At 32.2% G+C, this 26,362-nt stretch overlaps 1 protein-coding gene across 2 annotated transcripts in view; it reads left to right on the top strand.

Annotated features, from left to right (window-relative positions):
• The first annotated feature begins 1,809 nt into the window (after positions 1–1,809).
• Positions 1,810–26,362, top strand: part of LOC110848301 (rhomboid-related protein 2) — a 43,919-nt gene continuing 19,366 nt past the window's right edge. The window contains exon 1 of one of the 2 annotated variants that reach the window (XM_035851209.1): positions 1,810–2,240. The gene's annotated coding sequence lies outside the window, so the exon portion shown is untranslated. Of the gene's footprint in view, positions 2,241–19,025; positions 19,781–26,362 lie in introns of those variants that run through there. The other variant, XM_022095481.2, reaches the window with a different exon arrangement.

Raw genomic sequence — 26,362 nt, 5'->3', positions numbered from 1 at the left:
TTTTGTAATTTTTCCTAAAATTTTACTCAGTTCACAAAGTTGGCGTGAATATGCCTAACGTGGCGAAGAGTGAGAGTGAGTGAAGAGCGGATGATTTTCGAAGTTACAGAAACCTGAAAATTTGTGCATAAATTAAATTTACAATTCGTGTCAATCCATTGTTAATTATAGTCAATTAATAATTCCTTAATTTTGTAATCCCCCCCACAAAAAAAATTTACACAGTTGAGGTGAACATGTCTAATCGCATGTGCATGGCGAATTGGCTATGAGGGGATGATTTCCGAAGTTATTACACAGAAACATGAAAATTGTGCAAAAATTAAATTTACAGTTCTGACCAATCCGATTTCCTTAATTTTGCAATTTTCCCCCCAAATTTACAAAGTTGACGTGAATATGCCTAATAAACTGCGTGTTTGTGTGTGGCGAAGAGGGGATGATTTCCGCCTTCTGTTGCATTGGCATTTCCGCATTTCCCGAAAAGAGGGGAGAAGAGGAGAACACACGGCTGATAAGATGTTGCTTGGTGAGTAATCCTGCCAGCCAAAGTCATGCATAGTATATAGCCACCCTTCACCCGGGAGTAAGAAGCCACCCGGGTTTTACTACTTTTCGGTTAGGTGGTTGGTTGGGTGGGTGGAAAAGGCTTCCTCGTAAATGTATATTCTTATCAGGTTTCCTCGGTCAGTTGTAGTTCACGAGGGGTTGAGTAAGGTAGGGATGAAAGTTTCTCTACTACCCGGGTAGTAGAAGTAGTTACATTCCGGTGCTTGAGTCATCCGATTTTCGGGGTGGATTTCATTTACAACTTGTGGAAAAGGAAACCTTGACGTAAAACTTCAAACGCAGTACATAAAATTTTTTATAGATTGTGCAAATTTGAGAAATATTATTATTTATGCAGTGTAATTTTTGCGTGAATTTGTGTAAATTTTGGAAAAAATTTGAAACTCAAATTTTGAAAATGCTCTTGTTTTTGGCCAAGGTGAGGACGCATCAGTTATCCGATTTCTTCGGAGTAGATTTCATTCACAATTTGTGGGAAATTCTTGGAGGAAAAATTTGCATTAGTTTGAAACGCAGTGTGTAAAATGTTGGGGAAATCTTTTAACGTATGTAGTGTAATTTATGTGTATTTGTCTGGATTTGTGTAAATTTTGCGACAAATTTGTAACAAATAAATTGCGAAAATGCGCTGGATTCTTGACCATGGTGAGGGCGCATCTCATTCAAATGGTGGTAACGACCCTGTTTCTCGATGGAAAGCGTGCATGCTTCGTCTCCGGCTTCCACCACGGAGTGAAAATCCAGACAAATTTGTAGATATGGAAAAACAGGAAGTTTCTGAAAATGGAAAGTTTACACAAAATCCTACACAAAATTCTGAGAATGGAAATTTTGCAGAAAATTCAGGCAATGAAACTGCAAAATGTTTCCAACCTAACGGAAATTGCACATCTATCCAAGCCGTCTCCGAATCTGTATTACGCGTGGCCCAAGAAGTATCCCAAATTCGCACTGAAGTTAAAAAAGTTCGCGAAAAAGTTGATGCCGTCGGTGGTCTGATTGGCACCGCGTATTACGACGCGGCTCAAAATTCTGAGGTAATTCAAAATGTGCAAAATTCCGAAGAAATTCAAAATGTGCAAAATTCCTTGCGAAGAAAAATCCCCAATTTGCAAAACATTAGTGAAACATCACTCCAAAGTTGTGACATCCTAATTTCCGATTCAGCCGAGCCCCAAAATTGTGCCAATTTTTTCGCAAATGTTGGTCCAAAAAATAAAACTTGCAAAAATATCACGTTTAAAAATCCTGCCGAAGTCAGAACGGAAGACGAAGCGGATTCCATCCGATCCAGAACGTCGTCCTCGTCCGGGTCCTCGCTTGACCTTGACCCGGACGACCGTGACCTCGACTCTGGCCTTGACCTTGGTGGACGTCATTCTCGCCGTCCTTCCGACCTGGTCGAAATTGTGACAATTGAGGACGACAAAAATTTTGGCGAAAATGCGAATTATTTCGTGGTAGAGGACCGCTGGCGAAAACTGTTTGACAAATATGACCCCGAAGGATTCGGGGAAATTCCATGGCCCGACTTTTTAGCCACGTTGGAAAATTGCGAGTCTGACTTTTGGCGAGAAATTCCACCCGGAAAGAGACAACTTTTACGGGATTTGGGTCTCATTTACTCCCAGGATACGAGTGCCATCACGTTCCAGTGTTTCGTTAATATTGTGAGTGCAAAAAAAAATTATGAATTTTATACAAAATTTTGAGAATTTTTAGGATTCAGGTTTCCGAAATATTTAGTTAAAATGCACATGAGCAAATAATCTGCATGCTTTTATGAGCTTGTAAAAAATCACACTCTTAGAAAACTCGTATTAAACCCATTTTGATGAAAATATTCCACGTATTTATTTCAGTGTTTCGTTAATATTTTGAGTTGAAAAATTATGGATGATTTTATACAAAATTTTGACAATTTTCAGAAATATTTAGACTTTAAATAAAATACAATTTGAGCATATAGCAGTGCACAATGTTTTTATAAGCTTGCAAAAAATCCTACTCTTAGAAAACTGGTATATGACTCTACCGACACGGCAATGAAAAATTTAACACTCAGAAATAAACTACTACCAATCCGGTAGAAAGTTATTACCAAATCAATACTAGTACAGAGTGCATATCTGACCCTACCAGATTTTTAACAGTGTAGAAAAAAAGAAAATCACAAAATGATGAATATGCATATTTTCCCTCTGATTTTTTTAAGCAAAAAATTGTGTATTTTTCCCATTTAACTCGGAGTGGTTATCATAATGCCAGAAATTCTGAGTTTTTTTATATTTTTATTGCAAACTATAACCAAAGATCATGTATTGTCAGTCAGTTTCCAATTCGATCTGTAGAAGTTCTTAGGATTAGTATTATCAAATTTAAAATTGATTACGCTCTTGTCGCGATAGTCTTACATATAGTACATATTTACATACAATCGGCAATTCACGTCAACCTTCGTAATTAAGCTCGTAACAACTTAAACTTAAGTATTATGAACCAAAAATATGCCTTTTATCTTTGCAAGGTTTTGTCACTTCGTAAGCAAAAATCACCTTCGAAATGTTCCCAAGTTTCGTCAAAACATTGTAAGTTTGCTTACGATGACACTGTTGAAACGGGGTTATTTCTACTATATAATTCTACAACTACTGGATTCGTTCAGGAAGGAGGAGAGTTCAAAAAATGGGGGTTTTACGTAGGGAAAGGAAATAATGAAAAAATCTTAGTAGAAAGAAAACGTGCAAAAATTCATGAATCTATTACAGTCTTGGGATCAGTAAAAATCTGTAAATTGCAAACGTTTGTACGTACAAAGTTTGACAACAAAATTTGTAGCAAAGTCGCATTGATTTAAGGCCAACTTTTCAGCTTCTCGTCACCATTTACCTTTACTGAAAAAAATTAAGGTGTTAATTTTTCAAAGTGCATCCTAAATACTTGACGTCTCAATTTGACGACTTGATTATCAAACCTGACACAAAAAACTGGATTCCAACACTAGTTTCAGTTGGAGTCAATTCTGAGAATCTCGTTGAAGTGGAGACCTTGACTTTGACTCTGTCTTATTAGAAGAGGAGAACCACGACCACCGTCACGGTAGTAATAATGACCCAGTCCTCTACTTCTTCCTCATCTTCTGCTTTCCCATTCCATTATTTACGTACCTACAGCAGAGCTATGTAAGAAGATTCTTCCGAGATTGGAAGCTGAAGGGGGAGACCCTGCATTTTTCTTACCCCTTGAACCCCATTCATCTCTCTTCCACCTTAACACCAAGTCCACTCTAATCTTCTTCTTGCCTACTTGGAATGAGCTGGAATTGACCAGGGTGTAACTCGTATCCTGTACTTTCTCCCAGTTTCTTGCATCTCTAATTTCTCACGTGGCTTGCCTCGCAGTGCAAGAAATGTAGCAAACGAAACATTTGAAGGGATGAATTTAATTCTCAGAATTTTTTCCAGTGTTTAGAGACGCACTTGTACAAATTTTATTGTATTGAATACACTGAAAAATTGACATTTTTGATAAAAAGAAATTTATTTTATAAAACTTTTGTCAAAAAAATTCATGTTATTTACAATGTAGCTGCTATTTTTACACGGTTGCCTAAATTGTGATGAGGCTTGTCAACAATCTAAAATATTCAATTTATATATAAACTTATCTAAATTTTTACTTTTGGCGTTGTCTCTTCTCTCACTTGATAACATTTTTATTTTCTTGACTGATTGTCACTGACAATTTGTCAGTCAAGTTTGTAAACTCCGTAAATTTTGTAAGATAATTTTACAAATAACAAAATAAAAAAGCCCTCAATCCGAGTAAACTTATACAAGTTTGCGAGTTAGATTTCCTTCGAAAAATTTGTAAAAATTTGTAGGTTTTCGGAGTTTACAAAGTTACCAAGCACGGCGCTGATTTAACCAGATAATGATTGTTTCTTATTACGAATTGTATACAAATTGTACGCTAAAGGTGCGCTTTCATCTGGTTTTGTGTACATTGTATAAATCATACATATTTAATTAGCCAATTGTTAACTTAGGTATGTAAATTGCAGAACACTGTGCAAATTTTTGGTAGCATGTGTATTTATCAGACAACTTATAGTGCGTCACATTTTCTCCACATGCACACATACCTGTTCAAAAAAACTTTTTTCATTCAAAGTTCAGTCATCCCGATTTCTGAGTGAAGATTTTCATTCACACTCACTCATTTTCTTTCAAACTCAATTCATTTTACTTCATTTCTTACTTCGCCCCGTATATAAGACAGGGCGAGAAATGAAATGAGTGAAAAATCCTTTCATTCACAGTCATTCATCTGAAATCACGGAATTTTTCACTCATTTTCATTCAAGTCACAGAAAATTCATTTTCATTCACTATCATAATCAGTCACATGAATGAAAGTGAACAGGTATGCATGCACCCTGTCCCTCCACCTCCGTCCGTCTCGTTATGCCAGGATTACAATCATTTCCCGTGGCGTTCCAAATTCTCTGACCACTTAAAAAAATAAGAAAACTCCAATTTGTGTCCGTCTCAGATTGTTCATTGGTCTTGTTTATTTAAGCCTAGCCAATCCTTCCTTGTTTGTAAATACATACACTCGTTCGTAATAGTAAAATAAATATATTTAACGAAAAAAAAACTGTGACATTTCTCCAGCCCATAAATTCGTCTCAATCCAGGTACAACAAATTTTTCCCCGTGTAAAATTAAGGTGTGAGCTTGACGCGGAGTTATGTGCGTGTGTTGACTGGGTCTTGCTCGGCTACAAATTTTATTTACAAATCACAACACACTTTTCGAATGACAAGTAAGGGAGAAAAAGAACCTTTTTTTAAAGTCAACGTAAGCAGTGGCTCTTTCTCAGGTGCCTCCGTCTTATTGCTTATTATTGTTATTATTGAGATGCTGTGTACTTTTGGGCTTCAAAGAGAACCGACAGGATTTAACAGGAAATGCCGAACGATAAATTATGACGAGATTTTTTGACGATTTTTCTTTATATTTAAGTTGGTGAATACGTGGGTGGTTTGGTTTGGTTTGGTTTTGGTGTGTGGGGAACGAATTGATTATTTGTTATGTGTACATATGACAATTTTTATTAGATATTTTCCATATTTTGTAAATTTGTAGGAAGTAAAATTATGAAAATTTATGCTTCGAGTCCAAGTAGCATATACGAAACACTGAAAGTTTTACACCAGGTTTTTTAGTCGATTTTTAACGAAAAATCTCGAGCAACACATTTCACAACCCGATAACCCAGGCTGAACGCTTATCTCCTGTGTTTCGGGTGCAAGTAACTAATTGCAAGAAATAACGGGGAGAAAGTGGTTTCTTGCAGCTATTAATTTTGAGCTGCAAGAAATTCACGGCGCAAGAAACGACGACCCGTCGATATCCTTCATGCGCATATTTCTCGCACTTTTTTGCAAATTGGATTTATTGTACTTTCTTGCAGTTTGTTGCAAATTTCATTTCTTACAATTTCTTGTACTTTCTTGCAAATTGCATTTATTGCAAATTGCATTTCTTGCAGTTTCTGCAAATGGCATCTCTTGTACTTTCTTGCACTTCTCATTTTCCTCTTTGCTTGCTTTGCAGTGCAAAAAATGTAGGAATTCGCAAGAAATGAAACACTGTTTTTGAGTTATTTATTTTTCTGCTCTATACTTAATGTAGGGATTAAATTCTCACTGAATTACTTAGCCAGGACATGAAGGCAGTGTGAAAAACGGGAATTATAGTTAGATAAATTTATAAAAAACACCTAAATAAAATAGCTACATAAGACTAGTAACAAATTTGTAAAAGATTTTATAAATACGTAAATGTAGTATTTCTACTCCGGTAAAAAAATATTTGGAATAACTATTTAAAAAAGAATAATGTAAATGTGCGAACCAATGTAACAAATTTATTATGTATACAAGGAAAAAGTGTACTTTATTTAATTTGTCAATATTTTGAATGCACTTCATTACAAAAATATGATTATAAAAAGACAAAAAAAATATCGAATTTGAAATTTTTGAAAATAATCGCCCTAATTATTCAAATTAATTTACATAAGTTTATATAGCTTGACCAGTAAGTAGTATAAAATTAACAGCACAAATTAACACGTTACCGTATTATTTATTACTACAAAAGAGTGAAAACATTTAGTTGGAATATTTTCAAAAACTTTCAAAAATTTTCAAGTATCTTTTCAAATGTCGAAATAATAAGAAAGGAAAGAACGTGACAATAGATTTCGTCACTGGTTTAAGGATTATTGATTATGATGGAAGATTCCATGTGAAAAAGGGACTCTCGTAAATTTGGTTCTATTTGTGTGACAAAATTTACAAATTTACAAGGTTTAAAATTTGACGTGACGAATTTTTTTTAAATAAAATTTTGGGAGATTTTGGCGACAGTTAATAAATTAAGGGAATATTTAAATAATTTTGAAATTTAAAGATTCTTCATTCGGCTGGTCTCATGCGTTTTCATATTAACCCTTTAAACTGTAACGACGACAATTGTCGTTTTATAAGAAATGGTTTAATTCGGGAGTACGACAAAAGTCGTCCTGAAAAATCGTGGTCATGGCGCGGAAGGACGACAATACATGACAAATGTAAATATTTTTATTGATCAGAGTATAAGCTGTGTTCGCAGAGTTTGTACGAAAAAAAATCACAAAAAGTATCGCAAAAATCTGACTACGCAAGAGTCGCACAAGAAAGGTCCCTAACTTAAAAAAACGCAGAAAATTGCAGAAAAAGTCCGTAAGAATGGGAGAGAGAGAGAACGGACTACAAATAGTACACTTCCTCCAGTTCCTTTCCTGGAGGAAGTGTACCTAGAATCGAGGCAACGTTCCCACGTTGCGCGGCGAGCGAAACCCGCTGGCGTAGAAAGTTGACGGCGTTGGGCTGACCAGTCGTGGCGGCGATCCTCTGTCCAACTTGGAGGATGAAAGCCAGTCCTTCTTGGCCCCATACTCCCGTGGTCTCCATGGCAACAGGGACGAAAATGTATCGGTCCAAGAGGAAAGCGTACCTCTTCCTCTTCCGGTCTTCTGCCTTGCTGGCGGCAGCGCCCTGGTGGCGCACGGTACCCGGGAGGTAGCTGGTGGCAAAGGTGTCAGGACGACAATTGTCGTTTCTAGGAGGTCATTGATTTTCACCATTTTCTCTCCGCGACCTAAAATTTGTTGAAATTTTGAAGGATTTCTCCTATGCCAACACAATGCTAAATTTGAAGATTTTCTTCCCGAAAATTTGGATATTTCCCTATGCAACGCAATGTTAAATTTTTGATTTTTCAGTTTTTTGAGTTTTGTTAAAAACTTCTAAATTTCTCCTCCCGCGCCATGACCACAAAATACTTATAGTGTCCCCGATTTAATACATTTTCTTGTCGTTAATCATACACGTTAAAGGGTTAACATATTTAACTTCAAAATTTGAATCTATAAAACTTAAAAAATTTTATGTTTCTTAAGTTAAGAATGTTTTTCAGTACAAATTTCCTTGCAAAATTGCAAGTTTACAAACTTCGACGTGAATAATAGCGTCGATCGGTCATATTTTTCACAAAATTTACCAATTTTACTCCAAATTAGGCATATTTTTAAGTAACAATTCCCCAGCAAAATTGCAAGGTTACAAACTTGACGTGAATATTCCTAATCTGTGTTTCCTAAAGTATGTTATTGTCACCTGGACGTGACACTTTATTCACCAGCGTGGCTTTAAAGGGACGAAAGTTTCCAAGAACTTGGAAAGCCCACGTCCAGGATTAATGAAAGATTGACAAATTCGGAATTTTGAGCTGAACAAATACCGACAAAAGTGACAACTTTTCACAAATTCTGCTTAACAAAGGATTAAACTTGATCCGTATTTGTTGTGTTGATCTATGGCAAAGTGCGGATTAGGGGCGAAAGATACTTAAATTTTATTCAAATCCTATTTATTATTTAGAGGATTAAGTACGTTTAACGGCGAGTTGACAAATAATAGTGAGATTTTCGACGTTAAATAAATTCTTGACGATTGGGTGAAATTTGACCTTAATCTCGTTTTCGGAATTTCAAAACTGAATTTGACAAGTTTTGTAAAATTTGAGGATAGATGTGTCTGTATACTTTTTAAAAATCATCGCCAGAGCTTTTTCATGTGACTCCGTCGTCTACAATTTTCTAAAGATTACTAAAAAAGGGTTACAAATTTGCCGTATGTTTACAAAGTGGAAATTGTCTTTGTTTCGAAAATAATTTTTCAAAAGGTGCACAGTTTACACAATTCATTATAATGAATTGTGTCAATCTTTAAGGGATAAAAGGTATATAAGAAATTTTCATTTTCAAAATACCTAAAAAAATTCCCTGGATAATTTTAAAATCTTCTGAACCATTTTTTTTTAAATATTGAAATTTTGTTTTTCGAAATTATCCAAAAAAATTAGGATTGAAAAAACGATCATCAAGAATACCTTCCGTTTGGTCAATAATAATGAACTAAATATAAATTCATATTGTCCAAAAGGACGTGAATATTTTTTACCTAATTTTCTATACTAAATATTCCTCCAGAACTAGCGGTCTCCTGTTTAACAATTGTTTACGCCGGTATGATCAAACAAGAAAAAGACAGAAAATAAATGAACAAATTATCAACTTGTGTTCAGAAATTAAAGACCAATTCAGTACGATGAGTTTGCACTTTAATAAAGAGATATTATTTTGAGAAAAAATAGTCTCAACTGCCTTCGTTGAATTAAAAACTATTTCAAAATTTTAAGATGGGTAAATTTATGGTAATTTAACTAGTGGACCAGACCAAGTTATTTTTATAATACATTAAATCCACATACAAAATTTTCAACATTTCCAAAAATTATGGAAATACCAACCAACCTTCCTCAGAACAGAACCACGCTTACACAAGGTCACAAGATCAACTTGTGCATGCAAAATGCTTTATGCAAATTAGAAAACATGGTGACGCTTATAAAATTTAAAATATTTTGTAATTGCTACAGAACTATGATATACTATTATATCTTTAATTGTAATGAATTTAATTGTTAATTAATTAATTAAATTTAAGGTAATTGTTTCACCTCAACTCTATAAACAGGCCATGCACCTACCTATCAATGTTTCAAGAATAAAAGAATTACATATTTTCATTTCAACAATGGCGTTCAACTTATACAGACAAAATTTTTTAATAAAAAAACATTCGATATTTTATTCAAAAAAAACTGATTGACAAATTTATGAACAAAATTTCAAAACTCCTTCCTTGCTTGTTTAAGCTACTCGAATTTATTATTATTTTATTTTATTTTATTTATTTATCATTCATCCCTTTAAAGAAGGAGACAAATAATAAAATTCAGTAGCACAACAAACTCTTTTTCTTCTTGAGGAGAGGACGCATATTTTGAAGAGATTTGTCACATGACGCATCGCATTGTCAGAAGATTCTTCTCCATGTAGAGCTTGACAATGGAATTGATGGGATGACTCGAGACTTTTTATTGTTGGCGTGTCTCCCATTGTGTGACGACGACTCCTTCTCTTCGAGACTTATGTATTCCATTATTTCATTCGTAAATATGTACGACTCCTTTCTGATTTTCTTGTTTATTTCTTAAGAGTTTTTTAAAAATAAGTTTTGTATTATTTTCAGATTTTTGAGAGGAATTGAAATAATTTTTTTTATTGTGTGCGATTTTTTTGGAATGAATGAGTGAGTTATAAATTTAGGAGGAGAGAGTTTGAGAGGAATGGAAATTTTGAAATTTTGAGATTTTTTTCGCTATTTTTTGAACAAAATATTATGACTTGTAATTTAAGAGGAATGTGAATTTTGAAATTTTGAGCTTGTTAGTTTTTGGTTTTTTGTTTGTTTTTTTTTGCAAATTTTTTTATGAACAAATAATTATAAGTTATAATTTAAGAGTTGGAAAGCAATGAAAATTTTGAAATTTTGAGTTATTTTACTGCTAATTTTTTTCGGAACAAATGACTTAAAATTTCAAATAAGGCAAGGAATGCTAATTTAATTTAATTTTTGGGAATACAAAAGTGTAATATTTTTGAACAAAAATACATTTTTGGTTTATAAATAATAATCCAAATTTTGGCTTAATTCGAACCGAATTTTCCGGAATTTTTTTCATGAGTAAAATTAATTTGTGAATGTGGGATAGAATTTTGTTTTTTTTTGCCACGGGACAGCAGAGATTAACAGTTGTGCAACTTTATAAAGTTACACAACACAACATGACGTGAAGTATATTAATTGTAACAATAGGATTGGTTGGTCATAAACAATTGCGACCAAACAAACGTTCAACTTTATTGTGACAATTGAGTCAAATAAATAAATGGATAAAGAACAATTAGATAATTGTCATCTTTTATGGTTTCTTAGCATATTGTTTAATGCTAATTGAACCCTGCGTGATGCCGATTTCATAACGGGATCATGAATTTTTGAATGGCCAGTAAATCTCCCATGACCAATGAAAACGTGATTTTATTCACTTAAGCTCGTATTTAAAATGATCGTATAACAAAGCGTAATCCGAAAACAGATTAAAACAAATCTTGTAAAAAAATTGGGGAGAATTTTACTTCAAATTTTTGTAAACAATTTGACAAAATATGTAATGGCTGGAATTGTCTCCATATTTTGTTCCACAATTCACTTCGTCAACTTTGTAGAAATTTACTTCGAATTTTTGTTAATAATTTTATGAACAACTTTACCTTGAAAAAATAATGGCTGGAATCTGTATTCACGTCAACTTTGTCACAAAATGTGTAAAACCAATTTTTAAAAAATGGGAGCACTTTACTTCACATTTTTATGAATAATTTTCTGAACAATTTTACTTCGACAAAGTAATGGCAGGAATTTTTATCTACGTCAAGTTTGTCACACAATGCGTCAAAACATGTCTACAAAAACAAACAAATCGAAAAATTTAATGCTCGTGAAATATTCTTTGTCAAACTGCTCGATACAAGACGAAATAATAATAAGTTTTTGCAAAAAAGTGAAAAAAATCAGATTTGTAAGATGGCAACGACGGTTAAATTATTTAAAAATACGTAAGTTTGGTAAATTATTATTAAAGATGCCTCGAACCCGCAAAAATTATAAAATTAAATTCTCAAAATTCATTAAATTTACATTTCCTTTTAAAATTTTATAAATTTCGCGTAACTGTCATGAAAATTTAGTAAATTTCATATTTTTAAATAATTTAATCTGACAATTTTGATTTTTTCTGACTTTAATGAATGTTGCGAATTTTGCAAATTTCGTGGAAGTTTTTTGAACATTTAGTAAATTTCGTGAAATTTATAGATTTTGTAATTTCTTAAATATCATAGTCGTCTCAATCTCACTTAAAAATTTGGCAGAGTCGATACACCTCGTACCGGTATCGATTTGGTAATAACTTCCTACCGGAATGGTAATAGTTTGTTCCTCAGTGTTAAATTTCTCTTTACCACAACATTACTAACCGGTAATGCCCGTTATTACCAGTGCCCGTAGAGTCATACATACATATATTTACTCCAGTCAGTAGTGATTTATTACCAGTTTTCTAAGAGTACACATTCCAGACAAAAAAGTGACTCCAAATCGGTCACACGAAACAATAATCCGTTGTCTAAATAAGGCTGAGAGTGATTCCCTTGCTCCTTCTGAATTACGAGGCAGATTCTGACACTCGTTCGAATAATGTGTAGTAATAAAACGAAATTCAAAACCAAACTTGGTGGGGTGACAATAATAAAAAAAATGACGATCAAAATAATAATCTCCGTGTCACGGTGCGATGCGATTTGGTTAATCCAGTCCAGTCCAAAAGAAGTTAAATAAATAAATAAAATACCCAAGTTTTTCCTTAAAGAAATCGTAGGAGGTCTGCTAATATAAAGCGAAAGTATTTTGGGAAATACGAGACAATTCACGCAGTCCTTGGTAACTTTGTAAACTTACAAATTTTTACAAATTCTACAAACTTTGCCTAATTAAAAGGAAACTGAAAAATGTCTTGAAATATCCTGGATTTAAAATATTTCTGTATTAATAATTTTGAAACATTTTTAAAAATTCACAAAATTATTTTCTACAGAAATACATACATAAATCCTGATTTTAAACGTTTCACTCAAATTGTTAAAGTTTCACGTCATTTATGACCAAAAGCTAATGATGACATTAAAATGGGTGAATAAAGATCTACGCCGGCTATTCAGTTGTCACTTTCGATTGCGATATTTACCAAATCCGTCTTCCTCTTCAGCCAATATTAATAGTCTGAAAAAAATCTGAAAGGTTTCCTGGTAGAAATTTCATTAAACTAAATAACCTCTCAGAAAATTTTCCAAGGAATTGAAACAATTAATATCGGTATTTGTTTAATACAGTAGTTGAATAAGTTGATCAATGGAATGGTGGTGAGTTTTAAGCCATTTTTCGATGAGTTTCAATGCTTATGAACGTTTCTTAAGCTTGAGATCTTCTCCTTCAAAAAGTGTCAAAATCTGGAGTGTACATTTTTTTTAATTGGCAACGACCTACCTGCTCTATAAAATTTGTCGTCCAGAATTTTAAATTAGAGAAATTCCGAGAGCCGATAAACGATTAAAATGGGCTGATTTTGGCGATGAGGTACCGAGTCTTATGTAAAAGCTAAATATGAGGAGAAGAATGAGGCAAGCTTACGAAGAAGAATGGGGACGAAATGTTAGCCTAAAGTGTTTATTTTCATGTTTTTAGTGTAAGAAAGATGTGTATGTACCTGACTGAAGCTGTGTCTTAAATACTTACGTAGCTTAAATTCCAGGAGGAGAACTTTTTTAAAGGTGCGGCTACTGGATTGAATTTTTGGAATTCTAAGATCAAAGGGAAAGATGAAATTTTTAGGGTAGACGACAAATCCTAGTTGTATTTTTAGTTTTGTATATAGTAATTAATGAGGCAATTCACGCAGTTCTTGGTAATTTTGTAAAATCCGTAAATTAAAAAAAATTGGAAAATTTGTCTCATTTTCATAAAAAATGGTATTATTTGACGCCGATAAATTAAACTTGTAATATAAGGTGCCCATTTTGATTTTACAGATTTATCACTTATAAATACTATTTACGTACTTCGCACAGTCATTTGTAACTTTGTAACTTCATCGTCATGTGTTACTTCGTAGGCCTTGGTGAATTGCATATATATCAATTTTAGAACATATTTACAAATGAAAATTTTCAAATAATCATGAAAAATTTTGTATTTACAAAAATTCCGATAAAAAATTTGTGAGCTAATTTTTCTTCAAACTATTTGTAAAAGAGTTTGTAAGTTTACGGATTTTAGGAAGTTAACCAGGATGCTTAAATTGTCTTAATGACAATTTTAGAAAATAGGTTTTCTAAAAGGAGAAGGTTTTTGAGGGTGCAATAAAACAAATATTTTTTGAAAGGATTGAATCGGATTTTGAAATTGAGGGAGGATCCGTAATCTCGTAAATTATGAGGGGTTGAAAAAAATAGAGGAATTTAAATTAGGAGTTCAGATTCATTGTCCAGTTTGGTACATAGTTTTCTCTCAAATGAGAAATATTTTTAGAACAGGTAATTGGAGGACTATAATTCTGGAAACTTATTTTGGAAATTTTAATAAATTTAGGAACGTTTAACGTCGATAGAATAAAATTAGAATGAAATGCAAAGATAAGTTTAATTTAATGTTAGATTGAACATTTTGATCTGTTGGAAGTTGTCTAGTTTTTTATTTTGAAAATTTTTCATATTTTGAAAAATTCTGGAGAAATTGCAAAATTATTCCAAGTCAAGAATAAAAACAAAGGTTTCACACAAATATTTATTTCCATTTAAATAATTTATTAAACTGAAAGAAATCTATGAAAAACAAGGGCGACTTACGAAAAAAGTTGATGTCCAGATGTACTTTTTCATTTTGAAAAATTCCCACATTTTGAATAATTGGATAAATTATACAAAGCATTGTAAATTATTGATAGTCAACAAAAGCAGTATTTAATAAATATTTCAATTTAAATAAATAATTTGTTTACACTGAAATCCATTTAAATGATTGAAGAGTTTACAGAAAATCCAGAAAAAAATCAAAATTTCAACGAAATTATGACCAACATTTTATTTTTCACCCAATTTCACTTTCATCCTTCAAATACAAACAAAATAAAACTTTCTTTGTCCAGGAATTTGATTGAATTGAATTTATTTTTCATTTTCTTTATTGTTTGAAATTCAGGAAAGTATGGAAAATGGGGCAAATTCCATTTCTAGTAAATACGTAGATAAATATGAGAAAAAAATAAATTGAATGAATTTCATCCCTCCTATCGAGATAGATACGAATGTGGATAAAGGCAATAATAGAAATAAATGAATGCATTTCGTCCTGGTGGACCAAATTCCATTAGAAAATCTGAATGAATTTTTTTGTCCACAAAAGATCCACAATTCTAGGGTGAGGAGAGGACAGGAATGAAATAACAATAAAGCTTGCTTTTTGCAAGGTGTGCTCAGGGTTTGACAGGGTTTCGTAAATACATAAATTGGAAAATGAAGAAAGAAACAAGAGGTTTGTGATTATGTAAATTTTGAAAATTTTTAGGGATTTTGTGATTTTGTTAATTTTAAAAACATTATTTATATCGAAAATTGTGTAGATTTTATACATTTTATTCATATTGAAAATTTTATAATGTTTAAAATTTATAAAATTTACACAAGTATCTGTTATAAACTTAAATTTTGTTGCAGACAATTTTGTAAATTTTATAAATAATGTTGTACAATTTATTTATTTTGTAAAATTTTCAAAAATTTTTTATAAATAATTTTGCAAATTTTATTTGTCCAAAAAACTTCATATATTTCGCAATCCGCGATTTAAGCGATTTTCGCAATTTTAGCCTTTTACAATTTGTTTATTTGTTTTAAACATACTTTGTTCATTTAAAATTAGTTGTTAGTCGGATATTTTCAATCAAATTAAAATGTCAACTTCTTGCAAAGATTACGAAGGAAAATCTATCATAAACATGCACAGATCGCTTTTCTCTTTCTTTTATTTCATAAAATATTTTTGAAACAAAAAATTTTTACAAAAAATTACAACACATTTTACAAAGATCAAAGAGAAGATCGTCTCAAATAAGTTCCGTTTGGCACCCTGTCCATCCAATCTTGTGGAAAGGATGGAGATGTGGTCGGTTGGGGTTAAATTGTACGCCTTCCTTAAGGGCGTCATGATAATTGGAGTCCCTCACGCCAACCGGGGGGCAAAGGCTGACTGACTCCCAAAATATTTATCGTTTCCTTCCTTCGTGACTTCCCTTTGTAAAGGAAGAAATCAAACGGTAAAAATTTACACTGCGTTACTTTCCACCAGATTTATTTTTTCCTATAATTTGTAAACCTGTTAAGACGTACGTACGTCGATAAAATAAAACTTGTTGTTAAAGGAGTGAAATTCCTATGGCACGTGTATGCGTGTAGCTGACTTTGACATGATGTTCATACATAATTTGACCTATTTTTTTATTACTGCTTAATCACTGAGGTAATTCACTCAGGCCTTGGTAACTTTGTAAAATCTGTGAACTTACAAAATTTTATGCATACTTATTTTGAAGAAAAATTAGTTCACAAATTTTTTGTCGGAATTTTTTGTAAATACACAACTTTTCATGATTATTAGAAAATTTCCATTTGTAAATATTTTATAAAAGTTACATTGAGCCAATTAATGCAGGCCTTTGTAACGTTGTCAAATCCGAAAACTTACAAAATTTTACGCCTATTTCGGAGGAAAATTAGCTAAGAAATTTTGATAAACTTGTCCACTTCAAGGACGTCTCTTTATTTTGTAAAAGTTGTATTTGCAAAATTATTTTGCAAAACGTCCGGCATTTACAAAGTTATTAAAAATATTTTTGGAATTAATCCATAATCCTAAAAGTTACGCTTTATAGCACGAGTTTAATATATCGGCGTTAAATAATAGCAGTTTTTTTTATCAAAATGGAACAAATTTTTCTATTAAATTATTTTACAAAACGCACCGATTTTAAGAATTTACCAAGGAAGACGTGAATTGCCACATTGACGCTAAATTGTTATAAAATATGGTTCACATGTGTACATACGTCTTAAAAATACAGAAGCTACAAAATTATTTAGCTTGTTGCAAAACCTTTTTAATTGTGAGAAATTAAGTTGTAATTTTATAAACTTCACGAACAGCCTAGCGTAACTTGACGCTGTATGGATAAAAAATTATGTCGAAATTTGGTGTAAAGTTTTATTTTAAAAAAATAACTAATGAAATTCTTAGTTAGATTTTTGAAAAGTCTTAAACAATTCAACTTTTGTATCAAACAAGTAGTGAAAATATTGTATCTTTCCCTAATTATATAAACATTTAGTTAACTAACTAACTTAATTAGTTTAAGGACTCTAACATCGAGCGACATAAATTGATAATTAAATATTCTAAATCTTATCAATGCAATCAAAATTAGTAGAAAATTAGTGAAACGAAGTAAGGAGATCTAAACCTCTAAATTATTATTTACCAAAAATAGTTGACCGAAACGGTGTCAAACTATGTCGAAATTTTGTAACTTTTAATTCCAACATTTTCTGCCATGAAAACTAGTACAAAACTCTAAATTTTGTCATTTAACGCTTTTAGAAAACTGGTCTTACATCATTTCTGACCGGAGTACATATGTATATGACTCTACCGGCACTGATAATAACGGGCATTACCGTTTCGTAATGTTTTGCTAATGAAAAAAACTACACTCTAAGAAACCCGGTAACTAAGTTATTACCAAGCGGAGTATCTATGTGACTCTATTGCATGATAATTAATTTATTATGGAGTGGTAGACATTTTGTTACCAAACCGGTAATAACCCAAAATTTGAAAATATTACCAGTTTGTAACTAATTTTCTAGCAGTCAATAACAAATTAATTACCATGCGGTAGAGTCACAGATACTCCGCCTGGGAATAACTTAGTTACCGGGTTTCTTAGAGTGTACCATTCAGAAACAAACTACTTTACCAATCCGGTAGGAAGTTATTACCAAGTCAATACCAGTACGGAGTATATATGTATGCGACTCTACCAGATTTTAATAGTGTATGTATCCCACGATACAAATAAGCTTTTACATATTGCCATATGCGCATAATGGGAAAACTCGCCATGATTCTCTTCAATTTACTCCTCACCTCGCTTACATGCATCCAATTTGGGCATACAAAAATACTTATTTCATACACTGTAAATAAAGTTGAGTAAAATTGCCACCAGCCCAACTGTTGAGCAAAATTTATCCTGACAAAGGTAAAATTTACTCAAGGTTGAGCAAAAATCTTTCAAAATTGAGTAAATTTTAATCAAATTTATTTATAGTGTACAAAGCTTAACTTTGTTATATACGTACAGTCTTACACTTTTAGAAAACTGGTATTAAATCGCTACCGACCGGAGTACATATGTGACTCTACCCCCACTGGTAGTAACGGGAATTACCGTTTAGTAATTTTGTGGTAATGAAAAATTTACCACTCAGGAACAATGTACTACCAATCCGGTAGGAAATTATTACCAAATCAATACCAGCACGGAGTATCTATGTGACTCTACCAGCCTTTTAACAGTGTAGAAATCCTGTATTAAAACAATACCAAACGGTATTCACATTTATATCATTCTACCAAAGTAATACCTTCTAAGATAAATACCTCGATATTAAAGTTTTCCCATCTTGGTAGAATTTTTATGGTTAAAATTTTAATTTTAATATCTAGCGGTGACAACTTCAACACCGAGAAATCAATTCCTACCTGACTACACCATGCAGATTTCTGACAGTATAAACACATATGTACATATTCACATAATGGGAAAACTCGCCATGATTTTCTTCAATTTACATACCCCTCACCTCACATCCATCCAATCCAATCTTCACGCATAAAAAAATCTACTTATTTCCATACAAAGCTTAACTTTGTTACGTACTTGTCGAGTTTTTGAGTCGGTGTCGACTTTGGCACTGGATGGATTTGACAAGGAGAACACACTTTGTTGTCAAGAGTGCTTGTCAACTTTTCGACTTTTTACTTCACTCCATTCCACTCCAGATTTTTGTCAGTCTCACTTTTTCCTCAGTCTCCCCATGGCGTGGTGTAAGTGACAGGTGAACGCCATGCATGCATTCCAAGAAGAGGGAACAATTTTCATATTCATAATAATACATAACTGAACTGAACCCCGATTTTTCCCCGTGGCAATTTCTATCATACCCGGGTTCGGTTTTCCCTGTGTTACCCGGAAAGCCCCGAATTGGGGGATTTTCTTGTGCTTCTTCCTTCTCCGGAGTGGGGAGGATGGGGAAACTAAATCAGCCGTGCTGCTGGCTGCTGGAGTTTTGCTTGGTTGCTGGATGGATGGAGATTGGCACGATTGCCTTGATTGACTCGATTCATTCGATATATGGGAGCAAGTTAAGAGGACGTGAATTATTTATTCAAAGTGGCATTCGGATCAATTATTTATTTCGCTCGGAAGTGATTTAAGAGGAGAAATCAGAAAACTCTGAAACTTTTGGGGGAGAAAGAGCTCCAAGTAAAATTCGGTTTAGTACTGTTTTAAGTGCCCGAAAATGTGAGTGATTAGCTTATTGAACTAATAAATCGGTTGGAAGAAGTAAATCTGATCATTTTTAAGGGACAGAAATTTTTATAAATTTCCTAAAATGGGATACAAGTTGGGCAAAAAATTTGTTAACTAAATTTGGGAATTGACAAGAAAGATGTAATTTGTAGTTTAAGAATAACAAGATCTGGTAATTCTTAAAAGAATATAAATTTCATTAAATTTCCTAAAATGGATTACAAGTTGGGCAACCAAAATTTTAAGTAAATTTTGATTTTACAAAAAAACAAAGATAAAATTTGTGGTTGAGAAAATAAATCAAAAAATTCAAAACGGATCGACTATCTTTCGGAATTTCTCCCCCATTTCGGGGGGAGAAAGGAGGACAGCAGAGTAGATTTCTCCTCCTGCAACCAGATCCGGAGGATGATGTCCATAAATCGGTGAGTATTATGCAAATATTTAATTACCCGTAGTTCTGGAAAAGGGTGATAAAAAGTATTGGTCAATTTGCATATGCAACAAATTTTGCGAAATTTGTGCAAAAAATATATCCGCAAAGAAATAAATGAGACAGATTTGATCTGTATATTTATGTAAGTCCATACATTTTAAAAAATTTTTTTTGCTAAATTTGTCTCAAGTTTTAATCAATTTCTAACCGGAAACTATCAAATTCAAGTTAAGCGAAAAATTTTATTTGGCATTAGATCGGTTACTTTTGAAAATAAGCAAGAAACGCACCAAGATCTTGTAAACTTTGTAAATTTTATACAATAAATTTGCCACCTTTTAGTGAATTAATTTGATCTGAAAGCTGGCAAAATTTTGTTCTGATTCCTTTTGGAAATTTTTATACACATGTCATATTTCATACACATTTCGAAATTTCTGAATTTTAAGGACTGGGTAAATTTCCTGAATCATTTAATTCCAAAATTCGTTCTCCAGTAAAACGTCGGATTTTCACTCCGTTATGAAATATTTGCTATAACGCTTAATAAGCAAAGTTGAATTGATATAACGCTAAATAAGCAAAGTTTATCATCAGATGTCCAACGGGGTTATTTCTTTCATGCATTTTACTACCCACAATTTTGTAATCTTGTAAAACATGTATATATATATTTTTTTTACACATTTTCACTTTAACTATGGATATAAAAAGAATGAAGCTATTTAAGAATTTTAACTTAAAAACCAAGTTGGCAACGTGGCATAAAACACAGAGTAAGAATCTTATTTTGAGTAGATATGAAACTTTTAATGAAAGTGAGTTAAATTTTGGGCAAGTTTGTTAACCGTAATTAAATAAGTACGCACTGATTTTCCTTCATCCAACAGACAAGTAAATTGTTTCATGTTTCTCTTTGTTTAATTCATTTGTGTAATGTATGCCTTTAAATGGGAATAAACACGTGGAATGGAAATGTGTTCCCTAAAAATTCGAAATCAAATCCAGGGTTTCTAGAAAGCAAAAAGTTTGAGCTTTTTAGAAATTCAATTTAACTCTTTCTTCACTATATTCTTAAACTGAGGATGAATGAAAATGTGTAACCTTATAATTCTTGAATTTAAATTGAGGCAATTCACGCAGTACTTGGTTACTTTGTAAAATCTGTAAATATACAAACTTTTAAAGGAAAATTAGCTTCCAAATTTTTGTAGGACGCCTCTTTATTTAGTAAAGACTTGTAAAATTATTTACGGATTTTACAAAGTTACCAAGGACTGCATTAATGGCTTCAGTGAATTTTAGTAGGATTTCTGCATCAAATTGAACCAATTTTACTAAAATTATGGATTTTCAGGCCCAAAGAATAAGAAAATTAACTCGAAAATTAACACAGTTTACAAATTATTCACGTTTTCCGAAACCTGTTCAAGTCTCGTGCAGTCCAGTCCAGTCCAGTCCACCAGACAATAATTACATCTCCATTTAAGGCATTATTCTGATTTTTATTACCCCCACTTCTCCTGGCCCTTTCCACTTTTTTATTTTTTTCATCCGACTGATTTCACTCACAAAGAAGGAAATAATACGAAGCAATTCCAGTAAATTTACATTTATTTTACGTGTGTTTCACGTGGCAGAAACGGAAAATTTGTAGATACGCATTTTAAATCAGTTTCGTTTTTTTACGAGGCTCAAGTTTTATTTTATTTTTTGTTTTATTTTTATTCTTATTTTTACGAGCATATGTAAATTGCAAATGCGCAACGCTTCGTAGGAAATTGTGGGTGAGAAATGTATGCTCTGTTACGTCATCTTTGCATTAGTTGGTTGTAAATATTTACATATTTACATATTTACATACTGCCGGCCGTTTACTTAGCATATGTTTGTATAAACTAAGAAGACTTTTTTTACCAATAAATAAAGAGAGGACCTTGACCTGTGTTGTGTACATACATAAAAATGAAATAATTGCATGATTTTCCAAAAAAATGTGGAAATTTTTATCAAAATTGTGTAGTTAAGCAGATTTTACCAGGAAGAATGTGTGTTTCGGAACTTTGGAAATTTTGTAAAATTTAGTTATGTAAATACGACGAAGGTCCGCGTGAGAATTGTCTTATCATTTTAAATATCTCATTTGCATACATACAAAGAGTTACAATCTTGTCCAGGTAAATGTGCATGTACACAAATTGAAATAACAATTTGTATATTTACATACGTATGTAATTTGGGTAAATTATGGACCATTTCTGGATTATTTGGAATTCAAGAATTTTACAGAGGTGGGCGAAATATTTTGCCGAAATATTTACAGAGGTGACTAAAGCAAAACATATGCAAAATTATATACTTATTATCATACAATTAGGGATTATCTGTAGTAAATTTATTGAAGCAAATGAAAATCATCAAATATCCAGATTGGCGTTTAAATGTGCAAAATCCGGGCGTTATATTATGTTAAATAATTTTACAAACTTGTATAAATAAAGAGGGTCTGAGCAACTTTACAACAATTTATAAGCGAATTTTCCTCAGAAATATGTTTGTAAATTTAAGGAATTTACGGAATTTATGAATTTTACAGTGTTACCAAGACCTGCATTAATTTCGTCAATGTTTACATTTTACTTATCAGGGACGCATTTAAATTTTTGGGTATTTTAGGGTACGCCTATAAAAAATAAATAGTTCTTCGCTTTAATTTTAAGGTTAGGTAGATCGTTATATTTTGGAAACTGGTATTAATTTATTACTGACCGGAGTACATAATATATATGACTATGCCGGTAATTTTTAAATTTCAAGTTTTATTTTGGCCACCTCTGAAATTTTGTAACACTTACCATTTATCGTCGAATGTATGTAAATAGCACACTTATTTACGCAGTTTTGTTCATGTTAAGTGCAATAATATTATTGAAATTTGGCCTAATCGGTTTTATCATTAAGTAAATTGAATTTATAATGAGAGGAAATTAGTACACAGATTTTAGAAATTTTACTTTTAGAAGTAAAGTTTATAAGAATTTTTCATAATTTTGTCCCTTTTGCTTTAAAAATCATAAGTGACATCATTAAATTTCCATAAGTATTGTAGCTTCATGTTAAATAACACTTTGTGTCATCATTACCACGAAAAGTGGTCGTAATCATGTTACATTGGCCCGTGTGTAATGTGATACATGTCAAAAAATGTCGAGATAATTTCCTTCATAAAAACTTGACGAGTTTTCATGTAAGGTTTTCATTTGCTTAATTTCAGAGACACATTCCTGCATTATTCCAAAGTTCGCTTCGTGGGCGATGTGCATTTTGGGACTGCCAGTGTTTCGGGTGCAAGAAATCAGGTGCAACAAATAACGGGGAGAAAGTGGTTTCTTGCAGGTGAATATTTTGACCTGTAAGAACTGCAAGACACAAGAAACTAAATCCCGCCGGTACACTCTAAGAAACCCGGTAACTAAGTTATTACCAGGCGGAGTATCTATGTGACTCTACCGCATGGTAACTAATTTATTATTGAGTGGTAGAAAATTAATTACCAACTGGTAATATTTTCAAATTTCGCGACCGGGGTTATTACCGGGTTGGTAATAAAATGTCTACCACTCAATAATAAATTAGTTACCATGCGGTAGAGTCACATAGATACTCCGCCTGGTAATAACTTAGTTACCGGGTTTCTTAGAGTGTATGAATACGTCATACGGCGCGTGGCTAGATGGCCCATGTTTCTTGCACTTTCTCCCAGTTTCTTGCACCTTGCATTTCTTGCAGTGGTTGCTTTTTAGTGCAAGAAATGTGGCAAACCCGCAAGAAACGAAGCACGGATTGCAAGAAATAACTGCAATAAAGTGGTTTATTTGAGCTATTTTAACCTGTAAGAGGCGCGCCTAGATGGCCCACATTTCTTGCACTTTCTCCCAGTTTCTGGCACCTCGCATTTCGTGCATTTCTTGCTTCGCAGTGCAAGAAATGTAGTAAACCCACACGAAACGGGAAACTGGGGAGAATCCAATTATTACTTATTTCGAAATCAGTTTCCAGAAAGTTTTAATTTGATGTGTTTATGAAGAAAATTTCCTTTTACACATTTCCAGGGAAAGAAAACTTTTTAGAAGTTTTCTATGATTTCGGTATGTAGCTTCTAGAATATATTTATTATTGCGAAATTTTTGCGACATTAATTCGTCGAAAATTTATTATTTTTCACAGCCATATTTATTTATACACTATTCCAGATGTTAAAAAATAGGGTGGCATTTTTGAAAAAGTAGAGAATTTCAGTTAAACTGTTGAAATTTCCGAGTTTATTTAGGGTTTAAAATTGCAGATTTAAAAAAACTATTTTTTAAAATTATTTTTAAAAACCCGTAAGAAACGAAACACTGGTTCGCGACTTTTAGTTGTATTTTATATGTGTACTTATGTATCATGATGATACATGCATAAAAAATATGTAAAACGAGTAGGAAACGGATATCCACTCGGTGCGGTCTCTTAAAAAAAGCGATATTTATTTTGTTGACGGAGGGTGGATGGCATTTCTTAAGGTTTGAAAGGAAATGAAAATGTGGTCCGAATCGTTCCCTCATTATGACCGCCACGCCCTGGAATTCCGGTCGTTTTTCGTAGGAGGGGGTATAATATTTGAAGGGGAACGAATCCGATGGAAATTTTAATTGTGGAGTTGAAATTTCTGGAAAATATTCGTAATTTTTTTTACTGTTCAATTTTATTATCGATTTTGATTTTTGGATAAATATGTATTAGGTCCGTATTTTGTGGAAGATGAATTTATGTTGGATGGAGTTCTATTTGCATACAAATGTGAAATTTAGTTTTTAAGGAAATAAAGATTTTTCGAAATTTCGGAAAAATTTTCCCTTAATTTGCATTAATTGATGGATTGGTTTGAATCATATAAAATAAAATACTGATAAAATTCAGGAATTTCTGGGAACTTATTTTTTTTAAATTATATCTTTTATGAAATTTCAGCGAACTTGAGCAAAATAATTTTTAATGCTGAATTTTACAGTCGATTTCGATTTTTAGAGAAATATATAATCAGCAAAGATCTGTAGATAAGAATTGGACCATTAGTTCAGACGGAATATTTACAAAACAGAAATTTAGTTTTGGTGGAAATTAATCAATATTTTTTCGAAATTTCTGGAAAATTTGCAATGCACAAATGACAGACTGGTTTGAATCGTATAAAATTAAGTACTTCTAAAATTCAGGAATTTCCATGCATATTTTTAAAAGAAGGACAGTATGTTTACAGCCAAATTAATCAAACTATTTTTTATTGCTCAATTTGACAGTCGATTTTGATTTGTTGTAAGATAATTTAATCCGAACGATGCGAAGATCACATCACTGCTAATTGTTGGAATGTCATTTGCAAAAGTAAAATTTAGTTTATTAGGAAATAAACATTTTTCATAATTTCTGGAAAATGTTCCCTTAATTTGCAACATGCAAATGACAGATTTCTTAGAAAATTAAGTAATGATAAAACTAAAGAATGTTAACTTTATTTGCAAAAATGGGAGGATTTTTCCTGCATGAAATTAAATCGAAATGGATCAAAATATTTTTTTCATTACTCAATTTTATTGCTGATTGCTGATTTTTGAAAAATATTTAATTCGTTACGATATGCAGATCAAAACTTCCCTTAGAATTTAGATGGAATGTTTTAAATATGAAATTTAGTTTTTAAGGAAATTATCCAACATTTTTCCGATATTTTGAAATTTCAACATTTTTTTAAATTTCGGCATTTTTTAAACACTCTAAAATTGAATTTCTTTAAATATCCAAAAACCCAAAAAAATTCGTTCCAATTTTTTTTACCAAAGTAATAAAAAAATGATGTGATTTTCACTGTTCAATTTGGCACGACAAATATTTTGTGTGCTTTAATGCACTTGACAGCCTTTTATTACCTGGGGCTTTTTGACGTCACATTTCCATTTCCACTCGAAAACTTATCACGATCTGATTTCATCCCACCTCTTTTTTTACTACTTATCAACAAAAAAATATCGCACCAGTCAGACATTCCAATTCGTCGATCATTTCCCATCAAAATAACCCATTAACGACAAGTAAGCATCCTCATCCGTCCAGTTATCCGAAAGAATTTATGACACCAAAATAATAATAGGCTTACTCACGTCAAAAAGTGGCGATAATTTTCATGTTTTCAAAATTGAGAGGTTAGAATTTTGATTTTTTTTCTTTCATGAGAAAATAGAAATAAAATAGGTAAAAAATAATAAATAGAAATTAAAAATTTTCTCATGGAAGAACAAAAAATCAAAATTTTAACCTCTCCTAATTTTACAAACATAATATTTGGAATTATCGATTTCTAGATGCTATCAAATCGTAATTTTTTAAAAAACTAAGGGAGATGAATAAGTTTCAAAATCGCCATTTGAAAAATTGAGAAAAATTGAGACAAAAAAAATTCAAAATTAAAACCCTCATGCACTGGAACATTATGTAATTTGTAATAGGCTAACTCACGCCAAAAGACGGAAAA

This window comes from Folsomia candida, unplaced genomic scaffold (genome assembly GCF_002217175.1).
Source record: "Folsomia candida strain VU population unplaced genomic scaffold, ASM221717v1 Fcan01_Sc004, whole genome shotgun sequence".
NCBI lineage: Eukaryota > Metazoa > Arthropoda > Collembola > Entomobryomorpha > Isotomidae > Folsomia > Folsomia candida.
Note: the sequence above shows the minus strand (reverse complement) of the source record. Positions and strands in the feature narration are given on the sequence as shown.